Source organism: Panulirus ornatus, chromosome 14 (genome assembly GCF_036320965.1).
Source record: "Panulirus ornatus isolate Po-2019 chromosome 14, ASM3632096v1, whole genome shotgun sequence".
Taxonomy (NCBI): domain Eukaryota; kingdom Metazoa; phylum Arthropoda; class Malacostraca; order Decapoda; family Palinuridae; genus Panulirus; species Panulirus ornatus.
The window spans coordinates 54,312,544-54,339,543 of record NC_092237.1 but is presented as its reverse complement, the minus strand read 5'-3'; the positions used below and the strand labels follow the sequence as shown (position 1 = coordinate 54,339,543).

The following is a 27,000-nucleotide window of genomic DNA, read 5'->3' as shown; positions in this document are numbered from 1 at the left end:
TTATTAAAGTCAACAAGATGTTCAGTAAACTAGCTTTAATTATTAAGCCTATTAGGGTCACGTACTTTGACGCTGGCAAAAAATGTTTGACGTGTCCGATACAAACCGACTTAAAGACCATTATCCATTAGTAGTTGGTCATTGAATCTAGTTTCGTTTGTTACATGCTTTGAGGATTATATTTAAAGGATGGATCTTCAGTTTATCCTCACGAATAATGATAGCCACAAATTTTAAGAAGTGCCGCACATTTATAATACGCAGTTGTGTCTTGCTTAAGGAAGACGTGTGGCTTAATTGCAAGGACTTTGCTGTTATTATTTTCCTGGAAGTGGTTCTAGCCAAGAGACATTAAGACCAATTATCTTTAGTTCATGCACTTCGTAAGTCCGTTCGTGTTAATATCAAACAAGGAATGCGTATGCACTGTACTTTTTGAAGAAAATGTTTATAGAACCTTTCTTTTGTACTGTATCTTCGAATGTGTATACATGGACTTCCTGGTTCTCAGGAAATGTGTTATTGTATTATATTTGCGTAATTCTCTGTATAACTACTATGTTGGATTAATGGATTTGTAGTCACGAATAAAGATTTCCAATATATTTTGAAGTATGTGTGTAGACTGACTGACTTCAGGTTCTAGTATCAACCGCATTCGTCCCTTATCTGACCACTTTACTGCGACGTGAAAACAATTATTTACGTGAAAAATGCATCTCGAAACGATAAATCAGTTATCTTATCACATCGTGAAACACGTATATACCAGCAGTGGAATACCTTGGCCGTACTAGTTAATTCAGTCTGTTGAGATGGTAAGATTATCCTGGCCTGAGCATGTTGTGAAACCTGCCCTTAGAAAGCCACGATGAAAGGTCCTAAGGCCGTTGATCGAGATCTGGAGTGTTCCATACGGCTGGAACCATTGTTGTAGCTGTTGTGCTCTCTGGTAATGTCATGCTGAGTGGAGGACGTGTTGTAGTGGCAGTGACCAAGTTCTGGAGTTTCCTCCCACGCCAGCAGGAGGTAATAGACTACCGTGGGTAATGGTAGCATTGGGACGAACTTGCAGTGTCATAAAACTACCAGTTCCACGCCTGAGTGGATTACTGATATGTACTGTAGCGTGGAGGCGTTTATTTAAATCGACGTGGCTTTAATTGTTTGCAGGGGGAAGCAGAGAAGAGTGACAGGTTGGTGGACCGGTTCGGCCCCCACCTTCCCCCTCCGCCCTCCTACCCATTGTGCTCCCTCTCCCGTGAATCTGCCCTGTCAGTTCATCACGAAGACGAACAAAAGTACGATCAGTCCTCGCTAAGAGGCACATGCCGCAGCTAATATTTATTCACCTAACTCATAATCGCCTATCGATTCTCCCCTTCATTTTTTATGACATAGGTCTGTCTGTGGCTATTTTTTTTTTTCCGTGTCGTCTGTCTAATGTTAACATTTTAATTCTTTCCTGCGGTAAAGAAGAACTGATATGCAATTCAGAATTTATATAATAAAGATAAAACTTTCATGAGAAGGGCGAGTGTGCATTGGAATGTATTTGCATAATATGAGACTCTGAAGCCTTTCGAGGAAGAGGTTGCGTGAAGTTTTAGAAATTTAACAGTATGGCAAGGCTGTGAAATACTCTTGCTTAAGAGAGGTCGTACGTGGCAAGGGGTGGGAATTTGAGGGTAGTGTGTTTACTTTCATGTTTTAGTTTCGAAGATAGTATTTAGATTGTGTTAAAGCAAAAATATGATGGATTGAAATAGCAAATGATATCGACTAATGAGGAAAAATTGAAAAAATAGAAGGAATAACTTTTGGCTTTGAAGACGTATGTTGATTGGGTAGGTTAGGCTGTGTTGTGTTGATAGTTACGAAAGTAATCGAACTCTGGTACTTTAACATTAACACTTCTGGCCTCAGTTAACGAGGGGTAACATCACCAGTGTTCTTGAATGTTTGCCCGTTCTTCAACTAAAGTAAACATTGGATGACGAGGCTGGATAACAAGCTAGCACAAAACCTTACCCTATGTATTTAAATGGCGTGTCAGAAAGGCCACATAAGTTGTTACGCTTGGCGCCCCCACCCTAACCTGGTTGATGTGCTTGAAGTTGTTCGGTTGCCCCCATCACTCATCATCACCACGTCGAGTATTGTTGGCGTGTGAGGTGCTGCTGCTGCCACTGATTGTGCATGTGGCAGAAATGAACAAATGACTTAGTTAAAACATAATCTCGTTTTCTGCGTCGTAGAGGGAAAAGTATATATATGTATTGCATTAAACCTTCCTTTCTCGTGTGACCATTACTAGTGTCACTTTCTTGGAAACTCCCTGTTGAAAGGGAACCACTATTGCCTGTGGCTCTTACCCCCTTGTAAAATTCGGGATTAGATCGTGAATAACAGTTGGACGAACTTCACCGTAAATAGGAATTATGTACATGAATATATTCTTTGGCTATTGTGGTCTCGGAAAATGTTTAGTCCTCCCCCTTTTGTGTTTCTGCTAAGATATTGATGTTTTTTCAATTGTCCTGTAAGGTGTGACTGTAACGTGTAATCTACTAGGAAGTCCCCTTTAAGCCACTGCCATCAGTGATTCAGTTTTGATTGGGGTTAATGTCGGGAGCAGGGCGTTCGGCACGTTCTCCATGGGAGCCGAGGCAGTGCACCACAGTGCAACTAGACTAGCATGGTCAGGTTAGGTGGTTTTAGAGAACCCCCTCTCCTCCCCCAAGCAACATTTTCTGGAGCTTTTGTGGTTGAGAGAGTTTCTCCTACGGTAACATGTGCACTATGTGTCGTCTCATCTCCGCGGCACTTGGCAGTATTTGAAGTTGTGGAATCTTCTAAGGTTAAGTTACGAGACAACTCTGCCTTGACCTTCAGAGTATAAGCCTTGATAGGATCGCTTTAAGGGAGTTGACATGTCTTTTTTTTAAGTACAGGCTCCTTTCTGATCCTCTTGGTGTGTTAAGTCAAGCCAGATGTAAGGCAGCGTGACATGGGTGGCCTGTAGTAGTATAGTAGTCGTATAGATGAATGGCTAGGCTAATGCGACACCAGCTGTCTTTCATTATTTTGTAAAGAAATACAAAAGTGTTGAAAAAAAAAGTGAAAGTACTTCAGCTGTGTAATATCTTCCCTCAAAAGAGAGTTAAGACGCGAAGTGTCTTGGGCTGGATTTGATTTTGTAAGTGACTCTCGAGTTATTGCAGTGAAACTTGAAGCGGGTCGAATTGCATACGAATCTGAGCCTTGGGTCGCGTACTGTGCCATTTGAAAAATCGAGAACGGATTTTATTTGGTCTTAAAACAAGCCAGTGGGATGTGTGTGTGTGTGTGTGTGTGTGTGTGTGTGTGTGTGTGTGTGTTCCTCGCACGGATTTTTCAGAAAGGATTAAAACCACATCCTTTACCGGAGCTTTGCATTTCGACCCTAAACGCCAGTCGGTCTTAAATAATAGCGCCTCATTGCCGAAGGTTGGGTGAGTTTTGATTGGGCGCAAGAGGAATGTGGTGCTGGCCTCGGGGGCTAAAGGAATACCTGTTTGTGCTCTCATGTTTAGAACGTCGGATAGGAACACGTAAGTGGCGAAGAGCGCAGTAGGTATATTTACGGCCTTGTTAAGCTGGGTAAAATACCGTCTTCACTATGTGCTGGAGTAAGTTGGGTGAAACCACTCCTATTTTTTTTATTTCCTTTTTTTTTTTGTATGTATTTGTAGTACATTGTTACAGCATTTTCTCTTGTCGGGGCATGTGATTTGTTATGCCTCCTTTTTTTTTTTTGTTTAATTTTCTTATGAGTGTGGCCAGCACTAACCAACACGTAGAGTACTGTACAGTAACTGATAGGCTTTGCCTCTTGTCGATGTCACGTTATGACCCATTTTTACCCACCATGACGGGCAGCGAAGGGGGAGGGGGAGATTAGACCAACACCCTCCACCCCCCCCTACCTAGACACAGGGAGCCATTTACCGTCTGTCCTGTGTTTTTAGATTCAACCTCAAAAAACCCGTGTCCATTTGGTTATTGAACCCGACGTACCGAATTGGTTTCACTTGATAATCAAATTAAGGCTTAACATTCGTGAAATGATTTGTTAACGGGATTGCTGTCAGTAAACAGATACATGCACACAAATTTATAGACGTATTACATGGATATATCTGTGTAACATGTTAATTACAATATTTTATCTAATAAAGATTGATATATATATATATATATATATATATATATATATATATATATATATATATATATATATATATATATATATATATATATACTGCCCACGCATTCCTTGCATATCGTAGACGATTAAAGGAGTGGGGGAGAACACCTGGAAATATTGTAGTACTCCCCAAAAGAAGGAACAAGGAGCCAAGAGAGGATTTATATATATATATATATATATATATATATATATATATATATATATATATATATATATATATATATATATATACCTCGATGGGATCCACCAGTTCCCACTTGCCTATAAACATGATTCCAGTGGGTCAGTAGTGTTTAACTCGTCGCCCAGGACATAGTCACCAGTAATCTCTGAGTCCATCTTGGTAGTCTACAGGTTGCTCTCTCGTAGCCCTGGTTGATGCTCGTAGCCCAGAAGTTGCCTGTAGTCTCGAATCGAACGAAGTAGCCCAGGACTCAACTCAGAAAGGTACCATGAGCCTCGAATCGAGTCTTGTAGTCCAGGACTTAACTCACTAGGTTCCGTAACCCTTGAATCGAACGAAGTAGCCCAGGACTCAACTCACAAAGGTTCCATGAGCCTCGAATCGAGTCTTGTAGTCCAGGACTTAACTCACTAGGTTCCGTAACCCTTGAATTAAGACTAGTAGCAGCCCTGAACTAGTTTATTTCGCCAGCAGTGAATACCGGCCATAGAAGAGATAGCAACAGCTCGATTGGCTGCTCGCTCCGAATGTGTATATTGAAATGGTTTATTGTTTGAGTATAACTGCAAATGTTAAATATGACTGAAATATACTTTTTTCTGCTTTTTTTTTTATATTAAGTTCCGCTCGGTCAAACAGATAACCCGACTGCATTGAACGCCAAAAGTCGGACGGCTTTTACTGAAATTGGAGTTAGGAAAAGATTTAGGTATAGATGATTTGGAGTTACTATAAAACATGGATATGGTTAATTGGGACATAGTGAAAAACGGGTTTTGTCAAACGGCTGGTAGGAAGTAGGCATGTATAACTTTGTAGGAAAATTGGTATGATAGATTTGGACTGTTAGAAATAGGTTGGTTAATTAAGGGCTGGTAGGAAATTGGCACGAGCAATTTGGAGGTAGCGAGAAATATAATTTGGAATTGGTAATAGTTAGGTATGGTTAAGTTTGATTGCTGTTAAACATGAGTTTTAGGAAGAGCAGCTTGTACACTGCATTGGTTTAGACTAGAGGAATAGAAGGGAAGTGCCACAGGGAAGCGCCACAGGGTAGTGCCACAGGGAAGTGCCACCGGGAAGTGCCACAGGGTAGTGCCACAGGGTAATACCACAGGGTAGTGCCACAGGGGGTGTGATTTTATATAAAGTTTTGTGGTAGTGGGTAACTCTGCTCTTCGAACCGCCGCGTCTGTTGCGACGTTGCCAGATTTTAGGATTCTGTTATACGCATGGTGTTGACGCGTTGACACCCCCTTGAGCATGACAGTCCGACCTCTGAATGCGACGCCACGACCCATGAACACAATGGTACGACGACACTTTGAGCACAACGGTACGATGCCATGATCCCAAATGTACGACGTTCCCTGTCTGTACACGGCGGTACAATCTATCAACACGATGGTGCGACCTCCCGAGCACGATGGTAGTATGACTCTTGTGCATGACGTTACGACCTTTCGGGTGCGATGGCCTTGCCTCTGACCTAAGTATGACATATCACACGAGGTAGAAAAACCTTGTCGTTTGCCCTGACCCCCTAAATAATTACTTATCACGCTAGAAAAACTACTGTGATTACACATTGGGAGTCTGGTAATATGAAAGCGTAAGTACAGAGAAAGATAAAGGAAATGCACGTCTATACCAAACCGTCACTGTCTCAGAAGATCTATCTATTCCCTGAGAAAGAAGCGAATTAAAACGATCGATCAAGTGCTGCTTTTCAAGGCATTTTGTTCCTGACGTGAAGCTCTGTGTATACGGCGTATGCACGTCGAAATGCACGAGGGGGGAGAAAGTGTTTGAAAGCCATAGCGTGAAGAGGAAGAAGAAGAAAAAAATAAGGATTTGTTACGGTTTTAGGACCGTCCAGGTGCTCATGGTGTGGTTGAAGAAGAAGAAGAACATAAAAAGCTGAGAGACGTGGACATCTCAGGAGGTCATAACACGTCGACAGGAAATCACCGATACGTGGCAGGGGGACTTAATGACCATGTGTTTCGGAAGTTTGATCGCGTCGCCTCTTTGAGAGTCTCCCAGTTCGCAGTTGCCATTAGTATTGAAGACAACCTGTGCCAAACACGACCCCCTGAATACTGTCTTGTCTGTGTATTTGTGGGTCTTTATTATCAGTTCTAATGATATTATGTTTTTTTAAGGTGAGGTTAATGATAGTGTGTGGGAATACGTGTTTGTATATGTGTGTGTGTGTTTAACTACAGAGTAAATATACTGCATGGGGAGGGAGGGAGTTTTACACTCGTAGGAGCCCTCAATCTCTTAAACGTTTGGTCTGGTTTTCTGCAACCAGACAACTTTTTGAAATTTCTGCCAGCTGTCCACATTCACGATCCCCTCACTCAGTTTGTTCCATTTATCCGCCACTTTTATACTGTTGAAGTACTTCTTTTTGCAACAAGTTTGTGTGTGTGTGTGTGTGTGTGTGTGTGTGTGTGTGTGTGTGTGTGTGTGTGTGTGTGTGTGACTGTATATACTATTTTGTCTGTGTCTGATTGTTTTACGTTTGCATACCGGCATGTTTTGCTGGGTGTGTATGAATGGTTAAGGGTATCCAAGTGTGCATGAATATACCTCTTTGTAAACATATATATATATATATATATATATATATATATATATATATATATATATATATATATATATATATATATATATATAGTTTGTTTTCTTTAAGTATGATGCCGACTGCGTGTACTAACACTCTAGTGGATCAACAGTTGAAGCCCTCGGCCAACCTTAGGAGAGCATCTAGGAACTGCCGGACTCTCCCAGCATCCGGGACGGGCCTTGTGCCGAATTCATGACCGAACTTGAGCCGTTAGGCTGGAGTTGGGGGCTAGGGTTTTGGGGCCAAGCGTCCGTCACCTTTCCTTTGCCCAACCTCCACTCTGCCCCTCAACCCCCAACCGCCCCGCGCGCTCGCGCTCGCGCTCGCTCGTGTGTGTGTGTGTGTGTGTGTGTGTGTGTGTGTGTGTGTGTGTGTGTGTGTGTGTGTGTGTTTGGAAGTTTTACTTTCGACGTATATGCTTCAGCAGGTGATAAAGCCAAGCACTGGTAAGGATGTGTTTGGAAAGGTACTCAAAATGTAAGGGCTATTATTGCAATATATATATATATATATATATATATATATATTTTTTTTTTTTTTTTTTTTTTTATACTTTGTCGCTGTCTCCCGCGTTTGCGAGGTAGCGCAAGGAAACAGACGAAAGAAATGGCCCAACCCCCCCCCCCCCATACACATGTACATACACACGTCCACACACGCAAATATACATACCTACACAGCTTTCCATGGTTTACCCCAGACGCTTCACATGCCTTGATTCACTCCACTGACAGCACGTCAACCCCTGTATACCACATCACTCCAATTCACTCTATTCCTTGCCCTCCTTTCACCCTCCTGCATGTTCAGGCCCCGATCACACAAAATCTTTTTCACTCCATCTTTCCACCTCCAATTTGGTCTCCCTCTTCTCCTCGTTCCCTCCGACACATATATCCTCTTGGTCAATCTTTCCTCACTCATTCTCTCCATGTGCCCAAACCATTTCAAAACACCCTCTTCTGCTCTCTCAACCACGCTCTTTTTATTTCCACACATCTCTCTTACCCTTACGTTACTTACTCGATCAAACCACCTCACACCACACATTGTCCTCAAACATCTCATTTCCAGCACATCCATCCTCCTGCGCACAACTCTATCCATAGCCCACGCCTCGCAACCATACAACATTGTTGGAACCACTATTCCTTCAAACATACCCATTTTTGCTTTCCGAGATAATGTTCTCGACTTCCACACATTTTTCAAGGCTCCCAAAATTTTCGCCCCCTCCCCCACCCTATGATCCACTTCCGCTTCCATGGTTCCATCCGCTGACAGATCCACTCCCAGATATCTAAAACACTTCACTTCCTCCAGTTTTTCTCCATTCAAACTCACCTCCCAATTGACTTGACCCTCAACCCTACTGTACCTAATAACCTTGCTCTTATTCACATTTACTCTTAACTTTCTTCTTCCACACACTTTACCAAACTCAGTCACCAGCTTCTGCAGTTTCTCACATGAATCAGCCACCAGCGCTGTATCATCAGCGAACAACAACTGACTCACTTCCCAAGCTCTCTCATCCCCAACAGACTTCATACTTGCCCCTCTTTCCAGGACTCTTGCATTTACCTCCCTAACAACCCCATCCATAAACAAATTAAACAACCATGGAGACATCACACACCCCTGCCGCAAACCTACATTCACTGAGAACCAATCACTTTCCTCTCTTCCTACACGTACACATGCCTTACATCCTCGATAAAAACTTTTCACTGCTTCTAACAACTTGCCTCCCACACCATATATTCTTAATACCTTCCACAGAGCATCTCTATCAACTCTATCATATGCCTTCTCCAGATCCATAAATGCTACATACAAATCCATTTGCTTTTCTAAGTATTTCTCACATACATTCTTCAAAGCAAACACCTGATCCACACATCCTCTACCACTTCTGAAACCGCACTGCTCTTCCCCAATCTGATGCTCTGTACATGCCTTCACCCTCTCAATCAATACCCTCCCATATAATTTACCAGGAATACTCAACAAACTTATACCTCTGTAATTTGAGCACTCACTCTTATCCCCTTTGCCTTTGTACAATGGCACTATGCACGCATTCCGCCAATCCTCAGGCACCTCACCATGAGTCATACATACATTAAATAACCTTACCAACCAGTCAACAATACAGTCACCCCCTTTTTTAATAAATTCCACTGCAATAACATATATATATATATATATATATATATATATATATATATATATATATATATATATATATATATATATGAAGGTGAAATCGCAATTCAGTGGGAGTTTAGATAATTTCATGTAACATGTAATTTTTCTCCATATGCGGCACAACATGTTTCACTGGGGCAGTCCGCCTCATCATAATGTTTATTAGATCCAAACACCACCACCACCACCACCACACACATTCCGTCTTGCCTCTGCCACTCTCGACTACACATGAGAATGGCAGAGGCAAGACGGAATTTGTGTGGTGGTGGTGTTGGGATTTAATAAACATTATGAACTGTTTGCACCTGAAGAGGCGGACTGTCCCAGTGAAACATATTGTGCCTCATGTATAGAATGATGACATGTTAGATGAAATTACTTGAACTCCAACCGAATTGCGATTTCACCATTGTAAGTATCATCAACATTAGTGTGATCAACATGTATATATATATATATATATATATATATATATATATATATATATATATATATATATATATATAGATAGATAGATAGATAGATAGATAGATAGATATACCTTCTCGTTTGCAGTGAGTTCCTTTCATATATTATTTCGCTGAAGACGTGCCCTCGAGAAGTCCTTGCCTTACCATAACTTGGAGTAAGTGAACTGCAGAGTTTCCTTCCCTCGCTCCATCCATTGTTGCCAAGTTCTCGTGATACCTGGACTTTTAAAACGTCAGAGCCCTTGATAAACACAAGGATCGCCTCGTCATTTCCTTCTTGAGCGAAATCGTGACCCGGGCTTGGCCCCTGTGCTGCGATATTCTTTTTTTCTTTCTTTCTTTTTTGTATTTTTTTTTTTCTTTGTGTTCGGTTCTGGTTATAACGACGCCGGGCTCACCGTCACTGCTGGTGACCAAGACGGTACGTCGCTGTGAGCATGACGGAACGACCCTGGACCAATAGAAAAAAGAGATCGTGCTCAAGATTCAGTGCTGAAGGGTCGCACCGTCGTCGTGCTCAAGGGTCGCACCGTCGTCGTGCTCAAGGGTCGCACCGTCGTCGTGCTCAAGGGTTGCACCGTCGTCGTGCTCAAGGGTCGCACCGTCGTCGTGCTCAAGGGTCGCACCGTCGTCGTCGTGTTCAGTGGGTAATGCCGTCTTGTGTTCGGAGTAGCCCATTACCTGGCATTCGAATCCTCCTGCGTGAGTCTCTTGAGCGAGGAGTTGCTCCTGTGGGACTGACCTTGGAGAAGCATTGTTGCCCCAGACGCAAAGTGCCCTTTGGGGGCCACTCGCGAAGCCCTCTGGAGACTTAGATCCCGAGAATTCCTTTCTCGAAAATGTTGTCGCCGGTAGATACATATCCGATGATACGTTCTTCGTCGAGAAGATTTCTCAGAAGACATGGGCCCTCTGGCCTTGGCCTCGAGCAGCCTGGTTTGACCAGATGAGCGACACCGCGACAGCTTTGGCCCTCAGACGGAGCTTTGGGTGTACCAGAAGACCTGCGAAACCATCTTAAGACGTAAGATGTAAGATAAAGGAAGGTCTTATGCCCATCCCAGTGGACAGAAGACCCTCTGAAACCACGTGAGAATAGAATTTCTTTTTAAAACCATCGAATGGTATAAATGAGGTAAGCTAAGGGGAAAACATTCGTAAGATATACACTTAAGGTAAGTGTCATCGTCGTATATGTTTTCTAAATTACTGTAATTTCTATTGAGTGTAAATTCAATGTCGTGAAGTGAATTAAGATTAAACGGCCGTATGGCCTTTTTTTCATCTGAAAATTTTTGTAGCCACTGCATTGGAGGAGACGAGAGCCGATCCTTGAATGTTCAGAAATGCATTTAGATATCTGAAGTGTATATATATATATATATATATATATATATATATATATATATATATATATATATATATATATATATATATATACACACACACACACGCATTGGGCTCGCCTCGGCTGGCGAGGCTGGAAGCCTCCTCTTCAGTAGCTGGCGAGGACGCGAAGACATCTTTTGTTGGGCAGGACATGGAGAGAGAGAGAGAGAGAGAGAGAGAGAGAGAGAGAGAGAGAGAGAGAGAGAGAGAGAGGCTCTCACACCATCCGGTTGTGGGAGGGCTCGAGGGGGGATGGGGTGGGAGTGAGTTGCACTTCCCACCCCGCCATTGTCACAGAGCAAATGGCGCGTGAATTACTGTTTATTTTGGCCGGGCGACTCTGCGGGCTACGCTTTAATAGGGAACTGTGCCCGGCTAAAAGCTATTTAATAGTGACCCGGGCAGGTCTAATAGGGCCGTAATGGGATCCAACATTTGTCAAAAGTCCCCCCCCCCCAAAAACCCCGAGGTGTTCCAGATTGGTGGTTTGTAATGGCCTTGTGTATTTTGTCAAGGGTTGGCTGCATGGTTGAGGTCCTGTTTATAAAAGACCCTCTCTACACTGGACCTTCCCCCTTTTTTTCCTTTTTTTCCTTTTTTTTTCCTTTTTTTCCAAAGAGACCGAAATCCAACGCTTGGCGAAATGTGGTTAAAAGCCAGGACTAGGGGGGGTTGAGTTTACGGATTATTACCCGTGTGTTATATCTAGAAAGTAGACGAGTTTGTTGATGTATAACATTCTGTAGAGCAGCTTAGGTTCCTCCTTCCGTCTCAAGCTGATGGCAAGAGAGTAAAAACACCGTCGGAGTGACTATCAAATCCATACCAAAAAAAAAAGAAAAAATGTACTTTTAATCAGACCGAACTTGAAGGGATTTCCAACCAAGCATAGGAGGAAGTTGATTGTTTTAAAGACATTCATACGAGGACAGAAAACGTCTTCAAGTGTGTGGTCTGAGCAGCAGGGACAATAATTACCTAATCTGATGACTGATCACAGTAAAAGATCAACATCTTGATCATAAGGATGGTCATTCGTAATGATTAGATTTAGGACAACGTCTGGTGTGTAATGCGAGGCATTCGTGTGGTATGATTTGTGTCGCTCTTTAAAAGGGCTTTGCTCGGGACCATCATCATCAGGGAAGGGGTTATCGGCCGTCTCGGAATGAACAGGTCGGTTTGGATCCACGTCAAAGAAGGGTTAGGCATGCAAATGACTCCCCGCCACCCCGAAGACCGCCTGGCACCTCACACACACACACACACACACACACACACACACACACACACACACACACACACACACACACGCACCTATCTTTAAAAAGGATACCGGGAGCCATACGTTGAAAGATTATGGTCGATGAGGTACCGGAAAAGTTAATCGGATGGTAAATGGATGACTTTTGCAAAGGAGAAATTACCCGAGTGAGAAACAAAAGCGGGCCAGGGAAACGGGGTCGGGTTTAGCGAATTTCTCACAGATTTGAGGTCTGTTTTCTACAAGCGAAAGGCTTGGTGTATTGTCAGTGTCTGGAAAGCATTTGACACTGCGCCACGTAGGAAGTTGGTAAAAAAGCTGGATGTTAGGGAGGAATAAGGAGACTTCTCGAAGTGGATGGTCACCAGTGGCGTGCCACAGGGGTCTGTTGTGGCACACTCGCTTTTTTTTGTATCTATATGATTAACTTTTCAGATGGATTGAACTCGTGCCTGTATATTTTTACGGATGATACCAAGATCAAGAGGGAAGTGGAAAGTGAAGAGGAATGCATTAAACTGCAAGGGGACCTAGTCAAATTCCAAAGATGGCTCGACCTTATATTTGTCCACAATAGAAGAAAGAAAAGTAATGAGTGACCTGATCACAACCTCTAGGTTTTTAAACAAAGTGTGATGATGTTATCAGAGAACAGTTCTTCGAAGGGTGCATAGATAGGGCACTCAGAGGCCATCAACCAGAAATCTAACAAGAAACTTATATAAAGTTTCAGAATGGTATTTCTATTGTGTAAAAGTTCTGGGTGAACGGAATGTAAGAAAAGCGAAAAAAAAATATATAAATATAATAAACTGAATGGCGACGCTGTGAATGCTGACAGCATACAGATTGTTAAAAGCTCGTATGCTTAGAAAGTTTAAGAGATTGGATCCCACGAGGGCAGAACTCCCTCCCCGCACCGAGCAAATAAGTAATTACAGACGGGTGATTACGCACACTTCACAAGAATGTTAAACACATACAGTTTAAGAGCGCGTTAGTATACAGTAAACCCAATCATTAGACTTTGGGTTTCTGGGTTCGAATACATGGAGAGGCATAGTGTGGGAGACCCCACGTACCTAGCCTTGGCTAGAGCGCTGAGGGTAGACGGTCAGACCCCCCTCCCCACCTCTCAAAAGGTCAGTAAAGGAAGAAGGAAAATGGATAGAAATAGCGAAGGAAAATAACATCTTCTTTGGGAAGAGTTAACGCGCGGGCGTGATGATAAAAGTTCCAGATAATTATAAGAAAGGAAGAAAAAAAAAAAAAAAGGTGGTGAAGCTTCTTTGGATTAAGAAATTCACCTTTGAGAGAATTCTGATCAGGTTCCATGTTGCGCGTTTATATTTTCCCCGGGAAGGTGGTGGGGTTTGGGGGGGATGTCGCAAAGCGAGAAGAGCACCATGTTGGCGGAGAACAAAGGAATTATGAATTACTGTTCGACCGGTTATTACTAGTCGTGCGCCGTCAGGTCATTATTGTTATCATTCCATCTCGACAAGTGACTCGTATTTGTGTTTTTAGGCGTGACACCGCGCGATACTGGATGACCCACCTGGTTTAGTGCCTTTGTTCCAGGGTTGGGCAAGGCTAGGCTTGGGCTAGGCTAGGCTGGGCTAGGCTAGGCTAGGCTGGGCTAGGCTAGGCTAGGTTGGGTTGGGAAAGGTTAGAGTAGGTTAGGTTAGGTTAGGTTGGGTTGGGAAAGGTTAGAGTAGGTTAGGTTAGGTTAGGCGGGTGGGTAGGTGAGTGGCGCCCTCATTACGCTGCTCGGATGACCGTATCGCGTTGGGTGTGTCTGAAAGCCAGGCTAGGAGGGTATTGGGTGGGTTGATAGGCTAAGTGCTTTCAGCACTTCATTTCGTCATTGGACCAAAAGCACTTAAAGCACGGTCAATGCTCGTTTAAAAGGCTTTTTGATGTATTGTTTTGACAGGTGTCTCTGACACTTTTCGCACTTTCATGTAACGTGTTATCTTATATTTTTTTTTTTTTTCAAAGTTCGTGGGACCAATAGAAGTCCTCATTGAGCCCCAGGGCTTAAGTAGAAAAAAAAAAGGGCCTAATGAAATAAGAAAAACACACAGACAAGACGAAGGAATACAGAGAAGAAAAGAAAGCTTCTCGAATCTTCTGATCGTTTTACTACTGTGCAACAGTTGCCTTGATAATGCACATGGTCTGTGGGTCAGTGACTGGTCAGCTGAGAACAGTCATCTATTACAGTACCAGGAATCACATATATATAAGACTCGCAATCGTCCTCCTCACCAGAAAAAGAAAAAAGATTGCAGTGCATCTTCGTTCCTTCGTATAATCTAAATATCTTCCTACGTACCAATAGTGATTGTTTCCAGTCAAAAACCTGTCTGAGAAGATGAATAATGTCTTTTTTTGCTTTGTCTTTACCCGGGCTAATATGTGAGTGATGTCCAAGGCCTGCATGTTAAGGTTGGGCGCCGCCGTGAGGGCCAGCCAAGTCGGTGGTGGTGGTGCTGCTGCTCGGTGGCCCTGGCAAGTTGATAGAGTTAAGGCTAGGCTTTGCGACTCGGCATTTTTGCTTCTCCCTTGTTGCTAGGAGCTAACTGGTCTGATGGATGATAATCGTCTTATATATTCATGATGATATTATTGGTTATTTCTTCCTTAAAAAAAAAAAGAAAAAGAGTAGGTCATCACTCGTAAAGGTCGGTAGTGAGCGTATAGATTTACTCTTAAGCCAGAGAAGAATAAATCGGGGATGTTGGATCAAGAATTAGAATGGCCAAAATCTGGTGCGTTGGAACAAGTAGTGGATGGCGGCAGTAGTCGTCAGCTGTTATTGGCGTCTCCTGGGGCCACTAGGCGGGCGGCAGAGCTGACCAGGAAGCTACTGGGGAATCACCCTCTAGCATTCTTTAAACTGGGGGGTTTTTGTCTCCAGTGTTCCCGGTACCTCGACCTTCTCATTCCCATGTCGGTAAAGCTGCAATCAAGGAAATGGGATTTTGCGAGTCTAATGCCCCCCGTTTACGAACTTCCATGTTATTTTCTGGTCTAGCGGTGTCTTCGTCTGGGGGGATGTACACGTACCGTCTGGAGTGTCTGGGGCTACGAGGTGTGCCAGTGCGTCGAGTACCGGGCACGGAGCCGCTGCTTGCCTGCTGAGAGGTTAGCTGACGTCCGTCCGGCTGGCTGAGAGGGGGTTAGGTTGGATGCTCTCGCGCAACGGAAGATCCGGCCACAATCGTACGGTCTGTACCTCTTCCTGAATTTTGTAGTTGGGCTTTCCCCCATGTACTGGTAATGTCAACAAATTGTCGTTGCCATTGACGATGTAGTTATCATTCGCTTAATGTAATGCAGTGTACTAAGTACATCAACTTGTACATGCCAGAGTTCGTTTACGCTTTACACTCAACGAACCCGGATGCAGCTTTAAGATATGTTCACCTTGCGTGTCACGGGACGCAGGACGCACTCAGAACCTCGCCTTGCGTCTTGTCTCTCAGTTGTGTTCGCCCGTCACGGGAGTCCTTTTATACGTACAAATTGTAACGATCGATATGACCATTTTCAGCTTGTACTGCCGGTGTGTGTGTGTGTGTGTGTGTGTGTGTGTGTGTGTGCGGGGGTCGAGTTCATCGTAGTATCCTGAGATAGTTTTGAGTGTGTTGTGTTTGTCGTGATTTATGTATAAACAACTTTTGTAAGTGCGTGAAGCACGCCCGGAATATTGACCAGAACTTAAAATAGCGCGTTATCCTGTAAGATTTAGACTTCCTGGGCTGTCACGGTGATCATGGCGTTTTCCACTTTAGCCTAGTCAGATGTGTTTTATGGGATCAGCTTTACGACATAGGGCGTCGTTGTGATTGCTTTTTTATCTTGATTTATCCCCAAGTGGCTGTGGTACTCTCTTGATTGGCTGAGCCTGTTGCTGGGGTGGTACACTATCCTCCTCCTCCCCTCCTCTCACGAGGGCGGGTTAATTTTGTTGTCACTACAGCGTTCACAAAGCAGCAATTTAGTCCAACTGGTATACGCTTCCATCTTTTTTTTTTTCTTTTTTCTGCGGGGAGTGAGGGGGAGACGTAGGCCTATCAACTTTTAGGATCATTGAGCCCGTCAGCGTCAACCAGATCCTTCTACCGATAAAATCTTTGAACACTTTCCTCTGGCGTTAAGCTTAGGTACTTCTTATACCACGTATATACACTCACTCTGTGCATGTGGCCCGTGTTCATAGATGTTGATTCAAATGGGTCGAGAGTTCAGTTCTGACAGGAAGGAAACTCTAGAATATATCTATTCCTTTCTGTACTTTTAAAAGCTTTCTCAAAAGTTAGATTGATATATATATATATATATATATATATATATATATATATATATATATATATATATATATATATATATATATATACATATTACGGTACGTCACAGTGATGCGAATGATCTGGTATTTATGCAGATAACCACATAGAAAAAATGAAACACGATATGTCCCAAGTGCACTTTCGTGTGATGAATACATCGTCAGGGGAGGTTAAAGAATGAGACGGCAAGAATCATCTCATTCTTGTATCTCCCTTGACGATGCATTAATCACACGAAACTGCACTGGGGACTTATCGCGTTTCATTTTTCCTCGTGGTTACCACCAATATATATATATATATATATATATATATATATATATATATATATATATATATATATATATATATATATATATATATTGTGCCACTCGTTTTGCCTGCCTGTCATACCAGTGGGTATTTATTGCTGCTGGTATTATGTGTAATTCACCTCTTGGTGCTGTATGTAGTTATTCTTTGATCGTTGTTGCTGGCCTGAGAGAGAGAGAGAGAGAGAGAGAGAGAGAGAGAGAGGGGGGGGGGGGAGGGATGCCAAGGTATATCCCAAAGCTGATCTGTGCAGTTCGATACTCCATGGTTTGATTAGTATCTTTCTTTTTTTTTTTCGCTGTCACTAACCTGCTTCACTTCCTTGCCACCTTGCTTAGCACACGAGAAAGGTTTTGTTTTATTTTCTCTTTGTCAACATGGAACCCGACATCCGTGAATACTCTGGAAAGTGGAATGATGTCGCGAAGTTGAGGAGATATATAGAGCAAGTGTATTTTTTTTTGTGTGTGTACTTTGTTGTGAGCCCATGGCTGCAGTTAATTCAGTTAACCGATGATAAATGATCTTGAAAAATTTATTATCATTATTATTATTATTATTATTATTATTATTATTATTATTATTATTATTATCAGTTAACCTCGAACCAGTGTGTACGGATGAAAGGAGAAAAATCACATGGTACGAAGACAAGCACCATACCTTATCCTTACAACCTCACGAGATGTTGTATGTGGTGAAAGTTCGAGATAAAGTTAGCTCACTCTATCACCCAGTAATGATGATAATGATAATTTATGGTTCATGATAACCCTCATCATACAGAATGTTTAATATGTGACTGTATTGTATAATACAGCTAGAATGACGACCCTTAGGGTTTCACAAGTTAGTAATTCTGAAGGTTTTCATCTCACGTGAAACCACAGTGGTGTCCAAGTCTTGGCTTATGGGCGATTTATATAGGATATGCAAGTGGGGAGGTACACAGGTAACCCAGTGGTTTATGGTCACCCTCACTTCAAATCCGTCTTTTAAGAGGCAACCCCCAGCTTGGGCGAGTTGAGACGCTGTGTGTAGTAACTTCCTGCCAGGCGGAGGGCCAACCTAATTTTCCAATCTCTGCCAGTTCAGGATGGGAGTTAAGGGAGGGTTGTTCGTGATCGTTTTGGAAGGGACTCGCCCACTGTGTGCATCGATCGAACCATCATCACACTAAAGCCAGTCACTGTTCCAGAGACCCCCCTATCCTCCCCTGCTCTTAAAATGAGAGAAAATGAAGAAAAGAAAAAAAAAAAACTGTACATTTCGGACAATATCCAGCCTGTTGCCGAATGGCCAATTTTTCCCGGAGTTACGCATCGATGACCAGGGTAATGGTCATTGTGGACCCACGTTCGACCCCCTTTATGCGACCCCCACCGCACGCCTAGGTGGAGACCATCCGGCAGATCGTAGTCTTTGACTTAGGTCGCAAGTGCATGTATGGCAGGGAAGCAAAGGGATGGGGGGGAAAAGGGAGGGAGAAGGGCGAGTTGATTGCGGGGAATGGTTCTCTCGGGGGTTGGTTGGCGGGCGGGGGCCGTGCTTTGGGGGGAGACAGTTGGGGGAGAGGAAACGGCCGGCCATGGCGCGGCTCATCCTTGGGTTCATGATCGTGTGTGCTCCGTGCCCGCAGCTCATTGTTGACCCGTTCCTCCTCGTTAGTATTCCCTCTTGGGTTATTCCACCTTTAATGTTGTGCGCTTATCCCCCTTCCCGCTGTTTATGTCGTAGTGTCCGTGTCACTCACTGGAGATGTGGTGTTTACTGCCTTATATAAGCCTCTCTCTCTCTCTCTCTCTCTCTCTCTCTCTCTCTCTCTCTCTCTCTCTCTCTCTCTCTCTCTCTCTGTATTACACGGTAGTCTTGCTTCATGGCCAGATTTCACCCACGTACATATGCATAGTCTCTCTCTCTCTCTCTCTCTCTCTCTCTCTCTCTCTCTCTCTCTCTCTCTCTCTCTCTCTCTCTCTCTCTCACACACACACACACACACACACACTGAGGAAGTATCAGAAAGGAAATTTGTCTTTCTCTTATTCAAGTAGGATAAAAACAAGCGCACATTTTTCCATGAGCGGGAGTGTCAAGCTACGTGGCTGTCATGTCCACCCCTTCAAGCCTATATATATATATATATATATATATATATATATATATATATATATATATATATATATATATACCCCCTCCTCTCCTTCCCTCCCCCTCACCCTCCCGCGCAAAGACACCTCCATCATCACCACCCTCCCCCCCTCCTCAAACAGACGTTCCATGCATGACCATGTACAACCCCATCGCTTTCACATTTCTCGGGATTAACCTAGTTTTTTTTTACTCTCTCTCCCAGCGACTTTGGTACATACGTAAGATGGATACACCATATCGTAAATAGAAATTATTGCCATCATTGTGTACGACAACACCCGGCAGAATGACTCAAGAATGGCCCTTTAATATCGTTGCTTGCATAGTGTGCTTTCATGAACGTCGATTTCAGGGGCGCGGGGGGGTTGCGTTAGTACATTTAAAGCCAAGGCTGTGTTTAAAACCTTGAGTATCTTTGTTCTCGTACCCAGCACAGGCTAGAGGAATCAGTACACTTTTTATTTTAAAGATATTTGTCCAGTGTGTTCTTGACCTGGCAGATTATGAGTTCACCAGTTTCTGGTTGCGTATGTTTTACATTTGTCTTCAGTGGTGTTGTGTTTCAGTATCTGTTCCTGTTTTATCAACACGGAGCTCCTGAGGCATAGCGGACGAGTGGACTCTCGCATTCCCCCTTTGAAAATGAATTTGGATTTGAAGTGCAAAGGGAAACTCGGGCAGTACTTTTAAGGTGAATCTCGTGTGGCCGCTTCGAATCTCACTCGCCCCGTAGGCACTTGGGTGATGAAGTGTCGTATTGCTCCCTGTACTCGCTTGCCCAGGGCGAGTGCCTTTTTGAACCCCCTGTCCCTCGGAGAATGCTGCCAGTCCAGCCCCACTTCCCTCACTCTCCGGGAGCATGACAGGGAGATTACGTGTCGCCCTCCCGCCTCAACTTTCTAAATTGCCGATAAGACTTGAGATCGGGATACGAAGCTGGGAGCCCATAAACTGACGCTTACGCATCCCTTGATAAAACAAGTTAGATTGGGAAGGAGATGGTGATTGGCTGTCCCTTAACACAGCTCCCCGTCATTAGCCTAAGATTTAGTGGTGGGGGTGGTTGGCCCTTTATTCTCGGGGCATTTGGAGCAGCCAATCCAGGAATGAGGCGTGTGCACTTAGCGCGACACCCGGCAGTCTTTTGTCGTTACCCGGGACCCTCATTTGATTACCCGACCCGGGAAACGAACTGGGGAGGAGCTTAGGGGAGGGGTCGAGGGAGAAAATTGTCGTGTGTGACTGAGACCATAAAATATGATCGTAATGAAGTAAGGAACTGGGGAATATACATATATATATCTGCATCTCCTCTCTTTCTCACACACACACACACACACACACACACACACACACACACACACACACACACACACACACACAGACATATATATATATATATATATATATATATATATATATATATATATATATATATATATATATATATATATAAGAGAGAGAGAGAGAGAGAGAGAGAGAGAGAGAGAGAGAGAGAGAGTATGGGAGGTAGAACAGGCAGAAGTGGAGAGAATAGAAAAAATTGAATAAATGGGTCGAGCGGAGGGGGAAGGCTGAAAATAGGTAAGAGGGGAAGAGGCCGATAATGGTAGTGTCATAGATTGATGAAGGGGAGAAACACTGGCCGTGGAGGGACGGAGAGGGCGACACAGAAAATGAAAGATAATGGCGAGATAGATCATACCCCCGCCAAGGATGGAGGCTGGATGAACCAGGGGTACGAGGAACCACGAGTATGGAGCTTAAGAGAGGCATGGCTGGCTGGCTGCCTGGCGAGTACCTTGTACTTGTGAGAGCAAGAGATGCAGATAACCCTCCTTCTCTCTCTCTCTCTCTCTCTCTCTCTCTCTCTCTCTCTCTCTCTCTCTCTCTCTCTCTCTCTCTCTCTCTCAGGGGATGTATTTAACTCCCGGTGGGGGCTGATTGAATCACGAGTTATATCGGTGAACGAGGGGCGAAGTCAGCCGAGGAGAAGAGGGGGAGAGGAGGAGGGAGGGATGATTAACGTCGGGAATTTTGAGGCGAGAGAGAGAGAGAGAGAGAGAGAGAGAGAGAGAGAGAGAGAGAGAGAGAGAGAGAGAGAGAGCAGCAGCAGCAGCAGCAGCTGAGCCGTAAAGACTGGCCGTAAAGCAAAGGACGAGAGAGAAAACAGGACTTCAGATACGGGTATGTTGAAGAAGGAAGAGCCGCCCCTCAGGGACTCCAAACATCATTCCAGCTTGGAGGGCGCGAGGGCAAATGTGAGCTCGCGCGGGACTTTTTTGATGTTGATAAAGAGTGGAACCCTCTTTCGAAAACTTGACATTGTTCACGTGTATCTAATTGTAACTCCAGTGCCTTGAACAGGGGCAAAACATAGCTCCCCCCCGCCAGTGTATATCTATAGTGACATTTTATATATATTTATTTACAACTGGGTAGAGGGTTCCTCCCTCCCTCCCTCCCTCCCAAGGATTAGAAAGAGAACTTTAAAACTTGTGAACTTTTTAGAGACGAGGCTCTTCCCCCTCGTTTCTTCCTGTTGGATTGCTTGATGGTTGAGGCCGTTCCATTACCACAGGTACTGAGTTGTTCATTCCTGCACTGCTCCGTCAGTTTATGTATTGAATGCCAGGCAGCATCTTTTTTATCTCACTGTGTTAGAGAGCTTCGCATGTAGGTATTCATTTATTTATTTTGTGTCCGTATATAGTAGAGAGCTTCGTATGTACGTATTTATTCATTTATTTTGTGTCCGTATTTAGAGAGCTGCGTATTTACGTATTTATTTATCTAATTTTGTTCGTGTGAGAAGGCTTCGTATGTACGTACTTATTTATTTATTTTTTTGTCCGTATTAGAGAGCTTCATACGTACGTATTTATTTATATATTCTTTGTCCGTATTTAGAGAGCTTCATATTTACGTATTTATATAGTTTCGTCAAAATCCCATCGTTATTTACCTCCCACACACAAGGACTCCGTCGCCATTAATTTCCCTCCGGCCAGTATACTGAACCATACATGTACGTGGGGTAAATTGATTGGTTAGCAGAGCAAGACGAAGAGCCTGATAAAGGCTGTGAACAAGGAAATGAGTGCGTGGTGACAAGGGGAAAGGGTGCGTGCTGACAAGGGTAGGAGTTCCCGGGAGTGGGCTAGGGATGGAGTGCGTGCTGACAGGAGTGCGTGGGACCGTGAAAGGGAGAAAGGAAGATCACAGGTGACATGGACAGGTGTGCGTGGAAGGACAGACGGTTGTGTATCCATATTAGCCGGGCTGAGAAAGAGAAGACATATGGCTAGATTTTTGCCAAAAGGCAGGGCTAACGCGTAGCGCTCACCGCGGGAAAATCCGTAGTTGCGAATAGCGAGCGTTATGTGTTAGATGGAGAGAATGTATGTTTGTGGACCGAGTGCACGACTGAAGGCGAGGCAGAAAGAAAACAACAGCATTCTGGGCTAAAGGAGTGAAACTTGACAGCCTCTGAAGTGACGGTTTGCTGCGTAGCCGTCGCTAACGCCTCCCGATACCCAGGCGAGTAGTACGGGTGATTTACCTCCTTGTTCGGTGGGCTGGCTGCCTGAGAGAGAGAGAGAGAGAGAGAGAGAGAGAGAGAGAGAGAGAGAGAGAGAGAGAGAGAGAGAGGATAAATCTATTGGCGATGGAGCATATTAATCGTGATGGGGAAGCTGGGAGGGTAGTTGGATGATGAAAGAGCGAGGATAGGCTAGATGAAGTCAGGAGACATATTGATAGGGTTAGTGGATATCAAGGGCGAGTGGAAGGGTGTGTGTGTGTGTGGGTAGGTGGGTGGGTGGATGTCGCGCGGTGTGGCGGAGCGGGTTGGTGGGGGGAGAGCGAGATGCATTTCAGGCTGTATCAGTTATTTAATTTCCGTCGTGTTATATGGCGGGGGGAAAATGGAGCTTTGCTGAGGGGGAACTGAAGCTCCTTTCCTCCCTCCCTCCCTCCCTCGTGTCCGGTCTCTCCTCACGCACACTACCCTGTCTGCGTCTCCGCTTCGGTGTCGAGGGTGTTAAGCTCAAGTCTGGTTGTTTTGCTTTTGATGATCTTCGGTAAATAGATAGGTGCTTTTAGGGTTGATGGGGAGGGGAGGGGAGGAACACAGACCGACCGACGGAGCTCGCGGCCTCCAACAACCATGACTTGAGTGGAGGAGCAACACGACAGCTGGTTTCATACCACTTTATGGTGGGTAGAAGACCTCTGAAACCATCGTATGATATACTGTAGGTTAAGGTAAGGTCCCAGGCCCAGCTGTGGAGGTAGAAGACCCCCTTGCGAACCATCGTAAGGTAAGGGAAGGTCTCATACCCACCTGTGGAGGTTGAAGACCTGCGAAAGGCATAGAAAGATGAGGTCTTGGTGTTCGTGTTACATAGAGTTACGTCTATGTTTCTGTTGAAAGATTGATCGCACAGACTCTTTCTTTTCTCTCTTTAAAGAGGATATGCGCAGGAAGGCTTTCATTTTTTTTTCTTCGTTGATGTTTGATAGTATGATGTTCCTTGACTCTCAGTCGAAGTGTAGACGTTTTTCTCCTCCTGCGTCGTAATCTCCGACGTTACTAACTTTGACAGGGCAGAAGTCAGGCCATCATATCTAAGGGTCGTATCATCGTGCTCCAGGGTCGTCCCGTCGTGCTCCAGGGTCGTCCCGTCTTGCTCCAGGGTCGTACCGTCGTGCTCCAGGGTCGTACCTTCGTGCTCCAGTGTCGTACCGTCGTGCTCCAGGGTCGTACCGTCGTGCTCCAGGGTCGTACCGTCGTGCTCCAGGGTCGTGCTGGTAAAAATAACCCCTGTAACTTTCATAGGTCGAACATTTCCTGTTCCTCCAAGTAAGCGACTCCTAAAAAAAACTTTACCTCCATGATTCTCAGTTTATGTATATAAGACTCGCTTAAGTGAGCATCGTGTGCTGCATATTATTCTATTAGTCCCTGGCATTGTGCAGGTCCGCCTCGCTACCTGTAGCGGTTATTATAAGTCTCTACGTATATTTTATGGTAAGACTCCTCAACGTTAATTGTGCCATGATCTCGTTATTGAACCTGTTATGTAAATCTGTGTTTATGATGAAAGATCTGCAGTCCATTGATTCGTTAAGAATTAGATATTATCATTACGACATTGTTATCCGATTCCTTTTCGAAGATCGTATACAGATGGCCGGATCGTCTTTTTAAAGTGGCCGAACACTATGATTGTCCATTCCCATTCATGCCCTCCCCATGAATGGGCCCAATCAGACCCGTTACACTCCCAGATGGCGTCGCCTCTCGGCGGGATTCGTCGGGGATATCCATTAATGTTAATCTTATATTAGCAAACAATACCCCCCTCCCCCACACACACACACCCTCCGTCCTAAGCTTTCCTCCTCCTCCTCCTCCTCCGGAGACCTCAAGAGGCAGGAGCCACGACGACGATGGATTTTACATCGTTTTTACAACGATGACTCTCAGTTCGTGTAAATATTTCGACGATGGATTCATTGAAAGTGGTGATGGAGAAGTTTTTTTTTTTTCGTTTCTGTGATCGTTGGACCCCAGGCGGTCTCTGGGGGCTGAACCACTGGGGTGAGACGCTCAGTGAAGACTAAGTCACTGGGAGGGCATTGGTACGCTGACGTCCCCCCAACAATATGGAATGATGAATACGATTCTGGTCGGCTCGTGGCTGGATTGTCGCTCTTGTTAGTTTAGCACGACGATGGTTCGGTCGATTTCTGTCTTCAAGAGTAGAAGGCACACTTGGTGAGGTTTGCCTCAAGGTGGGGCTTCAGACGACTCACATTTCGTGACTGTGCAGAATCCTTCGTCTCTGAAGGAATAAAGTCGTTTAGTTCAGGCTTCCTTATAGTCCATCGGTAATCAGTTTTCTTTTTTTTTTTATTACATTGTATTTGACATTAATTTGCTTTACATTTTTTTTTTCCAAGATATGGTCTTATTTGGTGAGTGTGGGTGCTAAGGAGTCTGGACACTGGAAGCTTTTGGTCTTAGACGAGAACTTTACGTGATATTTAGGAGCGATGTTGAAGACGATAGGATTAGAGAGAGGCAGTGATAGGGGACAGCTTGGTCTCAAACCAAGCTGTGGTTAGAAGACCTCCGAGGCCATCCTAAGGTAAGGTAAGGTCCCAGACCCGACCTCTGAGGGTAGAAGACCTCCGGAACCATCATATGCAGTACGTAAGGTAATGGTAAGGTTCCCCATTCTAAGGTGCACGGAAGGTTATGTGGATGATCCCCCTCCTTAGGCTTGTCGTTCATACATAAAGGCCCTGCCCGCTGACGTCCTCGTCCTCGACCATCACCGAGTCTTTAGATCAGTGCGTCGTCGAATCGCTCGTCTGGCACGAGGGTTGCGTGGCTCTTTGCTGAATCTTACGGTCCTTTTTAAGGCTGATTAAATGTTACTTGGAGGGTGTGACCTGGCTGCGACTTGCCATCCATCTTCGTCACCGCGTATGTCGCCTCCCTTTGTTGTCCACACTCTCCGGACGTCGCTGTTTAAGGGGGGGAGGGGAGTGAGGGGGTGTTCAGTCCCGCTGGAGGTGGCACCTCGGCCCCCATACACGAGCGTGACTTGCGCGATGGTTGTAGTGAGGATGAGAGGCGGTGGGGTGGGGGTCGATTCCCTCTCAATCTCGCTATCTATTATTCACATCGTCCTTGGGTGAGACTGGGGTTCTGCCGTCTATAGACGTGACCATTGTAGCGGGTCCGGGTCTTCAGTTTCTAATACCCTTTCTCCGTTTTCTATGGCCTTTGACGGATATTTATCTATTTATTCAATTTTTTTGTAGGTAGAATTGTTGTGGTCATTGACGGACTTGAAATATCTTTTTGGAGTGAATGACGCTGCAGATTTTTTTTTTACCCCATAGAACAGGAAAGTTTGCTAACTATATTTTAATGATAATTAAATTCTCCATTAACATATTTATGTATTAGGGGGTAATAACGCCCACAAGGAACTCCACTAAATGCAAAGACTCCCTTAGGATCACCAGGCCTGTCCGTGAGCACTAGATGCGTGACACACTGGTATAGTATAGACCCCTACCTCCCTCCCTCTCTGTCTCCAACACTCGCGATATGTGTTGGATGTGTCATGGCACAACACATATGCTTGAAGCTTCTCGTGTTGCGTGACGAGGCTGATGGACGTACGCGACTGACCCACATGGGTTCGTTGGTCGCCTTTCATTTGCGCTTCCTCCTGCCACTCTCGTTGTGATCCAGCGGTCGTGGTGTCGCGTAACACCCGACGAGCACGACGCCTTAGACACGACGGTAACGACCCCTTGGGTGTGGTGGCTTAACCTTGAAGGCTTGTCCTTAAGGGTCGGTCCGACATACCCAAGTGCCATACTGTCGTGCTCAGGGGCCACACCGCGACGAATTGTTCTTTACGCATACCATACCTGACGGATACCTTACGACGGCTTCGAGGGTCTTCTACCCTCGCACGTCGGGCTGAGTCCAAGTTGCTGAGTTGGGTCGCTTGGTCGACCAGGCTGTTGGAAGCCTCAAGCCAGGTAGGACCACGTAGTCATCACAGCCTGGCTGGTCTTAGACTATGTATGTACACATCCACGTATTGTTTCTAATGTTTGTAGATGTTGCTTTGAATAGTCCTGGGCCCCGTCAGAGTTCAGTAGTACTTTGATAGTCTTCCTTGTCTGCCTTGGCAGAGATATATAGGCTGAACTGAGTATTCCATGCATGAGGACATAT

At 44.6% G+C, this 27,000-nt stretch overlaps 1 protein-coding gene across 4 annotated transcripts in view; it reads left to right on the top strand.

Annotated features, from left to right (window-relative positions):
• The window catches only part of LOC139753455 (uncharacterized), a 444,279-nt gene that overhangs the window by 1,166 nt on the left and 416,113 nt on the right, over window positions 1–27,000 (top strand). The window lies entirely within an intron of this gene.